Source organism: Arvicanthis niloticus, chromosome 1, assembly GCF_011762505.2.
Source record: "Arvicanthis niloticus isolate mArvNil1 chromosome 1, mArvNil1.pat.X, whole genome shotgun sequence".
NCBI lineage: Eukaryota > Metazoa > Chordata > Mammalia > Rodentia > Muridae > Arvicanthis > Arvicanthis niloticus.
This window is the reverse complement of record NC_047658.1, coordinates 36,459,370-36,474,796: the sequence shown is the minus strand read 5'-3', so window position 1 is coordinate 36,474,796 and position 15,427 is coordinate 36,459,370. Positions and strand designations below refer to the sequence as shown.

General features: G+C 47.0%; 1 long non-coding RNA gene across 1 annotated transcript; it reads left to right on the top strand.

Annotated features, from left to right (window-relative positions):
• The first annotated feature begins 1,884 nt into the window (after positions 1-1,884).
• Positions 1,885-3,635, top strand: LOC143443095 (uncharacterized). Its single transcript, XR_013111830.1, has 3 exons — positions 1,885-2,054; positions 2,615-2,733; positions 3,394-3,635. It is a non-coding gene; the product is annotated as an uncharacterized LOC143443095 (long non-coding RNA).
• Positions 3,636-15,427: the final 11,792 nt, after the last annotated feature.

The window sequence follows — 15,427 nt, the reverse complement described above, 5'->3', positions numbered from 1 at the left end:
GACATCAAGAGCAAATTGGAAGCCAAACTTCTCTGCCGGCTTTGGAAATACAGTGAGACGTAGGTTGGAGAGATGAGTGAGCTATGAAGAAGCACTTGCTTCTTCAGAGGACCCCAAGGTCAGTTCTCAGCACTGGGCAGCTCACAACCTCCTGAAAACACAAGCTCTAATGAGTGCAGCGTTATCTTCTGGCCTGCTTTGGGACATTCACTGTATGTACACACACACACACACACACACACACACACACACACACACACACACACTATGTTTTAAAAAGATTAGATGACCTCCTTTCCACTAGTAGCTAAAAGCACTGACATTTTGTTTACTTTCAAGTTGAAGCTTGGTTTTCTTGCATATATTTTTGTCTCCATAGCTTTGAATCCCCCGCTCTTGTCAGTAGCACAACGACAGTACCCCTTTGCTGCCATTTTTTTCTGCCCTACACCTCCTCCCTGCCTTCTACCCTGATCTGACTACTCCCTGCTGGACCTGGGACTCCCTCTGCTTTGGTGGATCACCAAGTAAGTAGTTCAAAACCCATGCCTTTTGCTTAACTTTCTTTCTTACTTTGCTGGACTACGTTCTTTAGTAGCTGTGCCAGGGTGGATATATAGGAGGTGTGATTTGTTTTAGTTTATCTTTATTCTGTCTCATACTTAACTGATAGTTTGGCCCAGTATAGAAAAATGAGGTTCCACATTGCTTCTTGACTTTTGCACATCCATTGCGACAGACAGGAAGTCAGATGCCCCGGAGTCCTCGGTCTGTGTAACAAACGCACATTCACACCATCTTTAAAATCTGTCCAGCAGTCTCTCCCCATTGCTTTGCGCTCGCACATAGCACTTATATCTCTCTATGGTCCTTCCTCCACCTGCATTCCTTGGGCAGCTCCATCTGAGGACTCTCTTCCATCCTGAGGGTTTTCTATTATCCTGTCGCTGATTGTCCTTCCCTCATCCTCACCCTGAGGAACTCCTTAGTGGACAGCTTACTGAATTCAGTCTCCATGTCTTCGCTAGGTATTAGCCTGTGTTACTTCCCTCTCCCCTTTTCCTGTTTTCCTGAAGCTGAAATAACCATTTGCTTTCAGGTCTCCTTCATCTTCTGAAACCAGACCCATCTGTGTGCTATGTCAGTCTGTTAGGTCCTTTCCATCCTTTCCTCTGTCCCCAGGAAGTGCCATGGCCCCCTCTGTGTGGTACCTTGCCCCTGTTCAGTTCTTACTGGGCCACTGATATGGGTAAGGACTTCTGCCATTGGCAGAGCCCATCTCTGGAGCAGGAGGCTGAGGAGGCTTCCCTGGCTGTGGGAACTACATATGGGGATGTAGTTGGTTGTGAAGACTAATGGGATAAGAATCTGTGGGGGACTTATGGAGGGCTGTAAAGCAGGCTTGGGGGTAAATTGCGAGAGGTCTGTGTAGGTATCGGTTCTTGGGCCATAGGAGACAGAGGGAGCTGTGTATTTCAGTCTTTGGAGCCAGTGAGGGTATTTCCTTCTTCAGTCTTACAGGAGCTCTCAGGGACAGTCAGAGCCAAAGGAGGGCCAGACGGACCAGACCAGAAAGCCCTCCCAGAACTTCTCAAGGCTCTCATAAATTCCTGGAATTCTGAACTGCTTGCCCTCTGGTGTGCCCTCTGGTTTTCTGTGGAAACCAGGAAGGCTGTGATTCATGTCTGGGCTGATAGTGCCTGCTGGGCTGGGAGACCCAGACTCATGAGAAGGAGGGGTGCTCAAGGCCTGCCACTCCACATAACTGCCTGCATAGTGTCTTAGGCCCCAGGTTAGCTTTCTCACGGATGGACACCACTCCCAGGACAGGGGCAGGTTCCCTGGGGTAGTGGTCCTTGGAGGTCCTGAGCCTGGCTCAGAGCATCCTGAGTGCTTTGGGCCCACTCTTGCCCCCTCTCACTTGGTTCCCAAAGCTTCTCTTGGGAGTAGAGATGGAAACATCACTGTCACTGTGTCCATTTCCTGTTTGATCCGTCTGAGGAACTACTACCCAGCTCAAGAGTCACTGTAGACGGAAAGAGGATGTCGTTTGGGTAATTATAATTGCTGGGGCATCCTTTGCAAGCTCACAGTTGTTTCTCTTGTTTTGTTTTAAGTTACATTTGTTACTATGAGGGAGAGGGCTTGGTCAGAAAATAGCAGTGGTTCTGGGAGGATGGAACTCAGAAGTCTGGGAAGCAGGACGCTTTCTCCCTGGTGAACCATCTCTGGAGTCCTGCACTTTGGATGTTTAAAGACCATCAGAGAGAGGAACCGGAGACACCACCCTCATCATTAGGGAGAGAACTAAGGACTGAGGCCCCCGTCCCTCTCCCTCTCCCACTCCCCCTCTTTCTCCCTTTTTCCCTTCCCCCCCCCCCCCCCGCCTTCCTCCCCCCCCCCCCCCCCCGTCTTAACTGCCCCACTCCCCCATGACTTGGCTAGCCTGTCCCTGAGCTTCACCCTACCAGTCCTTGTCACCATTCCCCCCCAGGGTCCTCTGCTTCCTGATCACACATCCCTCTGTCCTCCAAGTCTGCAGGTGACCTGTAATGAGTCTCTTCCTGTGTTTCAGGCTTTCCTGAGGCAACTGAAGCTCTGTCTTCTCTCTCAGGACAGGTTCAAGAGGATGAGCCATTCCAGGGCCTCAAAGTGGAGTGATCCCAGTAGGTGACATTTCGGAAACTCCGACATCTGCCCTTGTTTCAGCAGTGGGGACTCCAGGACCTGGATGTAGGTGCAGTGAAGACATGCTGATTCCCTCAAAGGTCCCTTTCCTTTAGATACTTTCAGAAGGTCTGTTTCCTGAAACAGAGGTGGCCTGTTCCTGAGAGCTGAGTGTGTGCTGTGTGTGTATGTGTGCACGCGCACATGCACACGCGGGGGTGGAGAGGTATGTGTGTGTCCAGCAAGGCCGTGTTACACACTGGGAGGGATGGGTGTAAACTATCACCTCCATTTCACTGATAGGAGGCCATACCACCTCATGGCCGCCACTCTGGCCTCAACTCTGGCTGGAGCAAGACCACAGCCTTCTGTCTCTGCCTGGGGCCTTGGACAGCCTCAACCTGCTGGAAACTGTCCACGGGCTCTTTCTTTTAAATTCCTTCCTCCCTCCACCCCCGTTTCTCTTGTGTGCTCCTTAGAGGCCAGGGAACAGCTTTCCGGAGTTAGTTCTCCTCCATGCCGGTCTCGTGGAGCAAACTCACGCAGTCAGGCTTGGCAGCAACACTTCGGTCCACTGAGCCGCCTTACCCAACAGTTCGTTTCTAACGAGAACTCCAAGTATTTGTTACAAAAAGAGTCACTGGTTTGTTGGGACTGGGAGCTTGATGAGCACTCAATGAGCACTTTCTGATGAGGATGTTGGGGTACGCTCCCCACTTCCTGCAGGCCCTGCTTCAATGAATCCCTTCTACACAGTTTTCATCTCAGCCTCTTGGATGGGTGACTTGGCTGTTCAACCTCCTTCCACACTCTTCGTCCCCCAGAGCCGACCCCATTGTGCTTTGGGGCTGCACAGAAGCTGCTTCCGCCTCCTGGACAGAAGGGGAAACTGGGAAGCAGAGGCAGGCCCCAGGCCGACTCCAGCTGTCCGTGGCCCCCAGGGTGGTGATAAGCAGCTTTTCTGCGGAAATGATGCTCCAGGTCGGCTAAGGACAGCTCCAGGTACGAGGTCTGTGCACGCATTTCCTCCCCACAGCCACCTACCTCACCAATGAATAAACAGGTATACGCGGACAAACAAGAGCCACATCTTGGTCTCTCTAACCCAAGGAGAGGAATTCAGCAGCTGTTCTAAACCTTCATAGTGAGCCGTTGGCCCAGGTGCCTCTGCCACGGGCTCACCTTGACGGACAGCAAAGGCAGCAAGCGAACCAGGTTATTCCTGATGAGTTTTCTGAGAAAATGTAAGAAATAAACACCAGGGGAAACAGGGACGTCGACGGGGGGGGGGGGGGGGGGAGGGAGGGAGGGGGAGAGACTCTCAGATCTACCTCTATGGAGAGAGCTGATTGGTCTGGGAGGTGAGTCCCCACGCTCCTGCCCCACAGCATGGTGCGGAGTCTGAGTTCCGCTTTTATAACTTTAAGTTGGGAGAGGAGAGGGTATGACTTCCCCAGACCCAGGGGTTTCTTCTGGACAAACTGCTTTTCAAACCTGTGGGGTGGGAGACAAGATAAACTGCATGGTTTTGCAGCTTCTCGGCTCCAGGGCATATAGTGCGGCGTCAGCTGCTTTCCCGGGACTTCTGTGGATGGCAGGTTTCCTGGAACTTTGGTCTTGTTTTAGGGTCTTGGGTTTTTTGGGAGGTGGTGGGGCATTTTCCTTTATTTCAAATCCTCTACAAATAAGCAACAGGGGTGTTGTTTTTCTGTCTGGCTACTTTCTGGTGGCAGGGGACATGTCCTTTGGGGGGCGGTTCTTGTGCCTAGAGAGACTCTATGAGTTTTATAGTCCATCTTGTGTGTGTTCCATGTGGTCATGGTGATGTGGTCCAGCAGGAATGTCTGTAAAAAGTTCAAAACCCAGGGCAAAAATGTAAGTTTGAGTACAATAAGGAGAAAGGAAGTAAGTAAGAGGAAGAGCTGGAATGGGAGGGAACCAAGAGCCCTGCAGAAGAGGAGGGTTTTCCTCCTCTAGGTCTTTGGGTTCTGTCTCAAACCAGCTTTGAACTATAGCTGTGGAAGCAGCATTATCCTAGGGGAGGGCACAAGTCCCTCCGTTGGTAGTGGGCAGGAGGTTTGCTTCTGTTTGACAGCAAAAGAGTCAAGTGGATCTTGAATTGTGCCACTCTGATCTTAAATTTCTTTGGTACAGCAGGGCTAACATAATTCTTTGTGCCAGGCTCCAATCCCGGGAAACTGTGGTGGTTAATGCACTAGAAAACACTGTAGCTGTATCATGGGTCTAAAGGAAGGAAGGGTCTTTTTCTCCTAATTTAGGATTGGTCAGTTTGAACAAGGACAAGATAGCTGATTGGTCCACAATTGTAATGTCCTGATCTGACCTTAAACTTATCAGGGCATTAGCAGAGGACCCTACTGGCCAGGGGAGGGAGTCAGGGGGACAGGAAGGGACCTACTGGGCCTTTGGTTTTTTTGTTTGTTTGTTTGTTTTTTGTTTTTTTCCGAGACAGGGTTTCTCTGTGTAGTCCTGGCTATCCTGGAACTCACCCTGTAGACCAGGCTGGCCTCGAACTCAGAAATCTGTCTGCCTCTGCCTCCCAAGTGCTGGGATTAAAGGCGTGTGCCATCACCGGCCGGCTGGGCCTTTGTTTTAAGCTGTCAGACTTTTGTTTTAGATGAAGAAGAAGCCAACCATCTTGGAAGTTCGCCATTTTTATTACCTAGTTGGAGCCTTTCTCCCTATTTGCATGTTTATCAAGAATCTGTCTAACTACTAGTTTCTTTGTTCCCCCTTCTTAGAGGTCACCCTAACTGCTGTTAAGGGTTTTGGAAACAGACCATTCCAACTGCTTCCAACTTGCAAAAGGGGTTGATATAAAAGGGCATCCAGTCGAGCCACCGAGGAGGGTTGATGTAAGGACCACAATAAAACTTTACGGATGACAGAGATCCATAATATAAAACAGTCCTGTGATAACATCCTAAGAGCATGCTATGTGAGCGAGGTGGCATCTGTAACATGTAAAAAAAAAAAGATGAGATTATTACTACTACTGTAATTTCTGTGGATGGTATAGGTGATAGTCAGGCAGTTTTGCCCTTGTTAGAGGAAAGGGCAGGACTGAAGAGCCCCCCTTGTCACCTTTGTCCACTGTGAGATGTGCACCATGGAGGAGACCGCTTGTTTGGCTTGAGAGTCTGAGAAGTACTTTATCAGCCAGCTTAAATTCTGACGTCAGCAACAGGCTGTCCTGTATTACAACTCTTGGGGACCATTAACAGACAACGTTAATGAGGAAGACTTCTCAACATCATGGTTAACCCATGTTTTGTTTAGTAAGGTGAAATGTAATCATACAGGTGGCAGGACTGTGTAGCAGAGCCCTGCAGGAGGATAAAGTAACTGTTCAATCAGCCATTGGTTACACTAGACTCTTATATGAGCAACGGGGACCTGGGAACTTTGTAAAAGAAGTCAACTGAAGTCAGCATCTAATGGACAGTTTAAAGGAAAAATAGAATCGAATTCCACTGGGTCACATATATGTGTGTGTGTGTATATATATATATATATATATATATATATATATATATTGTCCAGCAATGTCCCATGGATACCACTGGAGTATCCTGAATCATTTCCCACAGCTTGTGATTCTGATGACAAGGTATCTGGTAATCTTATTTAATCCGGGAATGCGATGGTTATGTGCAGAAGGACACATTTCCCAGAGGGGAAGTGTGTGTTACAATTGGTGACATCATCTTTTGCAGTGTTGAAATGAGCCAAGGTCATGTCTTAGACCTGGGCAACTTTAGTTTTTTTTTGTTTTTTTTTTTTGTTTTGTTTTTTTTTTTTTTTTTCAAGTAGAGAATCTTCAGTGAGAAATAGCCTTAGCGGTGCCGTCCTTTGGACTATTACAGACAGACACTGCTCATTTTAATCCTGCTTGTAATTTTCTGTGGGGTGGTTAAGACCATGTATGTGGCTAGAATCAATCACCTTTTCTTTCCTGTGAAGGGCAGTTGAAGATCTGCTCCCCAAGGGTCACTTGGCCTTGGGAGGAGCTGCTGCTCTACTGGTCTTCCTTTCTTCAGCTGTCCGTCAAAGGCCTTGCTTGACGCTGGCTTCAGTTGGAAATGTGGATGACATTTCCCTCCATGGTGACCCTCCTCTTTGTAGACTGGATAGGTAGGTGTGGTGGTCTGAATGAAAATGGTCCCCAGAGGCTCTATTGGGAGGTGTGGCCTTGTTGGAGTAGGTGTGACCTGGGTGGAGGAAGTGTCTCACTGAGGGTGGGCTTTAAGGTTTCAAGTGCTTAAGCTAGAGTGAGCCGGGCAGTGGTGGCGCACACCTTTAATCCAGCACTTGGGAGGCAGAGGCAGGCAGATTTCTGAGTTTGAGGCCAGCCTGGTCTACAGAGTGAGTTCCAGGACAGCCAGGGCTACACAGAGAAATTCTGTCTCAAAAAACCAAAAAAACAAAACAAAAAGAGCCAGGATGCCAGAGTGCCATGAGTAAGAACCAAAACACAGGAGTGTGGAACAGAGGTGTGGAGACATCAGGCAGAGAGAACAGGGATTAAGAGTCAGCAAAGCCTACTCCTCCAGCCTCCTGTCCAGGCAAGCTGATCCTGTGTTGGCTGAAGCAAATGCCCATTGGCAACAGCTTGTCTAGCACCTGGTAGTTCATCTCTTGAGTCTGTTAGGATCTGTGCTTTATCAGTATTCAGCCCTGAGTCACCACAAATCTCAGTGTTTGTTCCCTTTTGTTATTCAGCCAGTGTTTAAATCATGTGTCTGGGAAATCTCTTAGGTTCCACTTATGAGCCAGTAAGTATGCAAAATTTGTGCAGAATTAAAACAAAACATGGGCTGGAGAGGTGGCTCAGCAGTTAAAAGCCTTTCCCCAAATGGCCATCTTTATGATATTAGTACCCCAAATGGTGGCAAGTCACAATAGTTACTTCCACCTTAATAAGGTCAGCAACCAAAATGCTGGCAAACTCCATGGTTGCTCTCCATTCATGGTAGGCTCGGCTTCATGGTAAAGTAAACCGCCCCTATCATGGGTCCGAATGGGATCCTCACATCTCCATGATTCAGTGCAGACACTGAATCACTCCCTTGTTTTTTTTGAAGTTCACCCTAAGGAAGCAATGAATTGTCTGTGTTTACTTGCAGGGACATGGATGAGGGTTACTGACAGGCGCCTTGGTGACCCAAAAGCAATTACGTTGGAAAGTCTTCACCCTGTGAGTCTTCATGCTGCATCTATGAGGGCCTGTCCATAGCTGTATAGGTGGAGTTCCCTGCCCCTATCTTTTCCCAGTTTATATCCTTCTGAAAACTCTGAGGCCATGTCTGATTAGGGCAGAATTGGATACAATTGTCTGGGAGGAGAGGCTGCACATTCAGACGAGGGCCCAGGGACCTCCTCATTCTCTCCTTTTCTGAAGGAACACCTATACTCAAGAAACCCACCTGTCATGACCTTTTTATAAACAGGCACAGCTGGTCTTGTGAAGATGGCAGTGGACCCTAGAGGGCAGTGCTATGTCATAACACCTTAATAAAAGCAAATCCAAACTACATACTTAGGATAATGTAACATTAGCATAGACCTTACGGAAAACACAAGACAGTCTTTGTACAGCACATGAAATCACCTGTCATACCTATGCTTTTGAACTAGTGTGTGTAGCAGATACAAAGCGGCACCATCTTGGCTAATAATATCATAAAGATGGCCGTGTATATAGTGATGCACTTACAACCTCCTCTAGGTAGCGGCTAAGGAAGCCCCATCAGAACTCTTATATTGGAGTTATTGATAGAAGGTCCTTCCTGTCCTCTCCAGAACCCATTAGATGCTTTTACTAGAGATATCTCCATATCATGAGATAACTAGTGACCTATGCTGGAAATCGTTTACACATTAGCTGTTCTTTTTTTTGGCTTTGTTTTGTTTTTGGTTTTTGAGACAGGGTTTCTCTGTGTAGTCCTGGCTGTCCTGGAACTCACTCTGTAGACCAGGCTGGCCTCGAACTCGGAAATCCACCTGCCTCTGCCTCCCAAGTGCTGGGATTAAAGGCTGCCCGGCACATTAGCTGTTCTTAAGAGAGAAATGCCTTTACTTTACTATTGGGCTGTTGTTGCTTTCCTGTTCTTGTCACAATGCCTAGCCTGATCAGGACCAGGGTTTGGAGGATATTTTGAGATAACCATGTTTGGGTTTCAAATGGGAGGGCCAGATCCCATTTTCAGAGCCAGCTTCTGCATGAGCTGTACTCACAGTTTGCTAACAGAGTCTATGTTCTGCTCCTGCCTCCTCCGTTTCTGCTTCAGCCCCTCAAGCCTCTGGCTGGTCCTGCTCTATCAGAGACCATATTGAGGCAGGTTGCTCAGGAGGGAAGAAATCCCAGGCCTCAGTGGGGGCCTTTTGTGGCACAGGAAAAGGGGCTGATGAGCCAGCATTTGGTCATGGGGCACAAAGAGGGCCTCAGAGGTCAAGGAGGATAGATTGTGGGGACAGAGGTATGGAGGAAGGAGGCCATGTGTGGAGAGGTGGGGTGGCTGTGGTGCTGCTGATGAAGTTAGAGAGAGGGAGCTTATCTGACAGATGAGCTCTGGGGAATTAGGTTTAGAAATTAGATCTAGTAAAACTGGATGTGGAAAGGACAAAAGGCAGGATGGGAGCAGACATCAAAGGAGGCCTGAAGATAGGGAACTCAATTTACTGTTCCATTGGAGGGAGGGGTTGAGGTCCTGCAAGATGGTGGGGTCCAACATGGCAAATTCAGACACAGGTCTGAATCATGGGTCTTGTTTCTTGCTTGAGGCATTCTTCAAATCTGGAAATATCACAGAGCAAAGTTTCTAAGAGTCTAACACTCCCAAGGGAATTATCAAGAATAAACATGTTCCCTCCCAGAACCCTCTCCTCCCCAAAACTACTTGTGTGCTCACGGAGGAGAATGGCGGTGGCATGAGTGGCTGGGAGTGGGCTGGAGGAAAACTGAGAGAGTGGGTTTACCACTGAGTAACAGAGGGCAGGGTGGCTTTCAGAAAGATAAAGAAACAAAAAGAAATGGGAGAGTGTAGAGGGATTTTAATGCAACTCTGGCTGGAATAGGACACACTTTTAGCACACACCTTTAATCCCTCTGGCTGGAATACAGACACACCCTTACTACTCATCTTTAATCCAAAACAATGAAGGTAAAGTAAGTTTGTAGAAGGAAGCACCCATGTTTGAAAGTGATGTCTAATTGGAAGGAAGACAAAGTGACAAATCAGAGAAAGATTTGACCGAATCGGATATGCTCAACTCTCAAGAGAACAGAAAAGAGAGACCACTGAAGAGAGCATTGCAGAGAGAGGAGGAGAGAGGGCAGTTTTACCAGGACAATTCTACAGAAACAGGTTGCAGAGAGAGAACAAGTTAGACACAGGTGAACAAGCCAGAGACTCAGAAAAAGCTAGAAGATTAGAACAGATTGCCAAAGGTAGTATGAGGCCAAGCAGAGAATTCAGGAGAAGCTGAAAGAAGCCAGTTTGAATCAGTTGGTATGGAGAGGGATTTTGAGCCAGAACAGCTTAAATGGCTAGCCAGCCAGACTTCAGAAAGAGCTAGAAAGGGTGAGCTTATTCAACCACAAGTCTCAGAGGCTGAAAAAATGTCTAGGGCTAGATAAGACTGTACAAAGGCTATAAGCTTCTAGGACTAGGTCTAGGTTAGTAGACAGGCAGCAAGCCTTGGAAATGATAGAGAAGGAGAATGAACGTTACTTTTATAGGAGCTGGAGGAAAGAACCTGGTGGAGGAAGGGTCCTGGTTTCATTGGATCCATAAGGAAGCCCTTCCTGGGTTTCTACACCTAAGCATAAGAAATAAACATCCCGGGGAAAAGAAAGGATAAGAACTTGGATCTACCTCTGCAGAGAGTGAATTATCTCTGGTCTGAGAGATGTCGTCACCTCAAGACCCTGCCTCACTGCAGCCTAAGATACAGGAGAATGCTGGCTAACTTCTCCACCATGAAATACTGTGTGTTGTCAAAGGGGTGACAAGAGCTGAGGATATAGCTCAGTGGTAGAGCTTTGCCAAGCATGAAGGCCCTGGTTCAAGCCCCAGATAACAATAGAAAACACAATGGATTGGCACACCAGAGGATATAGTAAGTTAAAGGAAAGGGAAGAGAATGGAGGGTCAAGATCAAGCCAGGCAACGTTCTCCAATGCATGTGTATGCTGGGAGGCACTCAAGGCTCCACCCCTAGCTGGAGAGCTATGGGCAGCTGGTGGTTGCCAGGGAAGGAGAGTTCTTCTTCTTCTGGTCATGTAGCACTGCTCCAGTGGACTCCTCACATCCATGCACACAGGGGCAGTATTATGTGGATTATTTGACTCAGTGGATTAAAAAAATTTTCGGGGAATTCAGGGGATCTGGAAGGAGTTGGAGAGAAGAACGAGGGTGGATATGATCAAAATACATTGTACACGTCTATAAAACCTTCAAAGAATACAGTTTTAAATTATGAAAAAGTAAAAATGCCAAATGATAGCTAGAAGTTACTGCTTACTATTGATATATATATATATATACACACACACACATATATACATACATACATACATACATACATACATACATACGGCTGGGGCTATATAGTGCGGAGGTAAAGCATTTGCCTAGCATGTATGAAAAGCCCTGGCTTCAATTCCTAGTACCCTTCCCTAAATGATTCATCCAGGTATCTATCTCTGTCTGTCTCAGTCCTCTGCTTACTTTTATAAAAAGAAGAAGCAGCCCTTGAATATAGGTATAGAGGAAGGAGTGGAGGTATGATCTGAATGTCTGTGCTGGTTAGTCTTTGTTAGCTTGACACAAATAGGAAGGGGGAATCTCAGTTGAAGAATGGCCTCCATCAGATTGATCTTAGACATGTGTGTGGGGCATTTTCTTAATTGCTAGCTGATGTAGGCAAGCCACTGAGCCCACTATGGGTGGTGCTATCCCTAGTCAGGTATGTTGGGCTATAGAATAAAGATAGCTGAGCAAGCCACTGAGCCCACTATGGGTGGTGCTATCCCTAGTCAGGTGTGCTTGGGCTATAAAATAAAGATAGCTGAGCAAGCCACTGGAAAGCAAACCCAGAGGCAGTGTTCCTTTCTTTCAAGGTCTCTGCTTGAGTTCCTTCCTCCAGGTTCCTGCTTGAGTTCCTGTCTTGGCTTCCCTTGATGATGTGCTGTGACAAGGAACTATAAGCCAAATAAACCCTGTCCTCCCCAAGACACTTTAGGTCAGAAGGTTCTGACATAGCAATAGAGAGCAAACTAAAAGAACAGCATAATAATTTAATCATTTTACGTATGCATCTGTGCATTTCAGCATTTTCATAGCCACTATCACTATAGAACATTCTCGGAAAGAAGCCATGCATGTGGGCTGGAGAGATGGCTCAGTGGTTAAGAGCATCGGCTGCTTTTCCAGAGGTCCTGAGTTCAATTCCCAGCAACCACATGGTGACTCACAACCATCAGTAATAGGATCCAATGCCCTCTTCTGGTGTGTCTGAAGACAGCTCCAGTGTACTTAATATAAATAAAATAAATAAATAAGACTTAAAAAAAAAAACCCAAAAAGAAACCACGCATGCTCCAGTTAGCACCCTGTCGACCTCCCTGGATTTGCCTCTCTGAGTGTTACAATGGAATCCTAGACTTGAGTGTCTGGCTTTTCCTGAGTAACACATTTCTAGGGCTCATCCAGTTGTAGCATGTTACAACCTCATCCCCCTTTATGGCCCAGTGATCATGTTTGTGTGGACATACCTTTTAAAAAGAATCCACAGAATAACCAGTGGGTGTTGGGTTGTTTTCTGCTGGGGCTGTTAGGAATGGAATTGTGAGAACAGTCCTGGCACACGTTTGTGTGAGCACACTTCACTCCTTACGTACATACCTGGGCATGGACTTACTGGGTCATGTGGTAGCTCTGTTTGAAGACAGACAGTTTCTACCTGAGCAATTCCCAACCCATGAACAACGTCTGTGGGGTCCTGCCCACCTCATGCTCCCCAGCACCAGAAGAATGTGGTCCATTCTTCTGAAGTGCCATCCTAATGGCTAGAACATGATCCTTACTGTGGATTTGCTTTTTTTTTCCCCTGAAGATGGGGGCCTGCACTTTATCTATTGTTTTAATATCAAGTTGTACTTAATAATATAAAAAAATAACTTGATAAGATTAAATGAAAATGGGCTGAGAGTCCCACACGTTATGTTTCTGGATGGCAGTAGAGCCAACCTCCTAATTGCAGGGTCATTGTTCAGGGATCCCTTCACCTTCCTTTTGGCATTTAAGAGCCGTTAATATAAACTCCCTGAGACTCGGCCTGTCAGGCTGTGTGTCTGCCTAGCCTCTGGGGTGCCTGAACACTGCAAGCAAACCACTCAGGGGAGACAGAATGAAGTCTGAAGATCTATGGCCCAGAACAAAAGGTTCCACTGGGCTTTGGTCTAGTCCGAACAACCAAAGAGTTATAGCTCTCCAAAGGGAATCCATGCAGGGCAGACGGCCACAGACTTTCCCACTATTGTCACAGCATCTATGCTAGTGGCAGCAGTAGTGGGTGAGCAGCAGCAGACATAGCTGTGGGCAGGGGGCACAGGCCTGCCCTGCTGGGTGGATCCGAGGTCCAGTGATGAATGCTTCAAGAGAGAAGACTCTTCTCCAGAGTGGTACAGCTCAATAAAACAGCCAGTCTCAGTCCATCTTGGTGAAACAACTCCTGCACTTTATTTCATGTGGATAGGGACCTCATAAACATTTTGGGAGTAGTGTAAGATCCAGGAGTAAATTTCCATTGGTTCAGTCTGAGATGTTAGGGTTGCTCTATTTGCATGGGGAAGGGCTTCAGGTGTTGTCTCTATGTCATGGCCCTCTCGATGGGGTGTCGTGGTTACATGTTCCAGGACAGGTAGAGATTAGCAGGGAGCTGGTTCCATGCCTACCAGCCTACCGTTCTCAACTCTGAGAGTCCCTGGAGTTTTGAACCTGCTTCGACCTTACTAGCTCCCCTGTCTTGTGGCATGGTCCACTGGCCCTGGGGAATCTTTCTTGGGAGCCAGCCATTTCAAATCTCTCCATCCTATCCAGCCTTGTAGGACAGCCTCTGCTCTTCTACCTCACAGTTTCTGTTCAGTATGCAAAGATGTCCTTTCCCACACTCTCATCTGCCTGGGTATGCAGGATATTCCACTGATCCCCAAGCCCCACAAGAGATTGCAATGGAAGAGACACCATTCAGGCCTCCAGCCCAACATGCAGAAGTGTGGGAGTGGATACAGGGGGCTTCTCAAAGCACCAGGGCCTATAGTTTCACTGGAATGTGGCTCCAGGAGGACTGGTGAACAGGACCTACAGAGACTCTGGGGCATCTTGTCATGCTGTCCTTGCTGCTGTACATCTGCCCTGGGTACTCTTGAACACTCAGATGGCCCAGATGACTTGAGAAAGTGCTGCCTGCTAGGGACAAATGACCAAGACTCAGACTAACAATGTAAAGCAGCTGTAGATGGTGTCTCTAGGAGGGAAAGAGCAGTCCAGAGGACTTTATCCACCTGATGTCTCAGCTGACAAGAAGGTTGGGAAGGGACTTTTACATAGAGTTTTAAACTTCTGTATTGGACTGACAGGGTAACCTGTAACCCCTCTCCTGCCATATAGAAAGAACGACAGAGCAATTGAGAGATGTCTCAGTCTCTGGCTGGAGGCTATGTGAGGTTGCTAGGATTTTAGACACTGTGTCAGCTGAGAATGTAACTCATACTCCTTGAGAAGTTAATGTCAGAGTCTTAGAATGGTTTCAGTAATGAGCCAAGAGCCTCCATTTAATTGTGCTAGACAAAACATGTGTGTCTTGCTTAAGACAGTCTGGCTCAGTAGAGTCAAAGGCCAGCCTTGGAACCAAACTTTAAAGAAATAACGATTAAGCAACTTTGAGTTGAGATTTTAAACTCAAAAGATTTTAAACTTAAAATCTGAATTCATACAAAGTAGTGGAAACTTGGAGAACTTGGGTCACCATTTGTTTGTTTGTTTGTGTGTTGAAATAGGGTTTCTCTGTGTAGCCCTGGCTGCCTGGGAACTCACTCTGTAGTCCAGGCTGGGTCTCAAACTCACAGAGATCCAGCTGCCTCTCCTTCAAGAGTGCTGGATTAAAGGCATGTGTCATCATCTCCTGGCTTAATGTAGATTTTATAACAGTACTTATACTATTCGTTTTATTTTTGTTTTGTCACTGAGAATACTGGGAGGCATACAAAGCAACTAAATATTAAATACACAAATATAGCTCAATTTCTTTAATCTCATTAACAAATATGTGGATGGACCAAACAAAGCCAAGTGTCTCCCTTGCCCCCAGCAGTGACAACTTTATAAAGCAAAGTATTGGTAGGCTGAATTTAAACGCTTAAGGGAGAACTTAGCCTCTATGGTTGTAATTTTAATGACTGAAATATTCACAAACTCTTTGATGCTAAATACAATCAGCTCAGTATCATGTGTGTAGATCCCTCTGAAGATACCAAAGTGCAGTAAACATGTTGGAGTTAGGTGTCAGGGATTTGGGCTGGGACTCTGGCTCCTGGGCTAGGGAGACCCTAGGCTGACTTGGTCACAGCAGCTTGTCTGTTTTTGTTTTGGGCCTTTTGAAACAGAGGCTCACATGGCTCTGGCTGCCCTCTACCTTCCAAGTGCTGGGATTACAAGTATGTACCTCCACAACT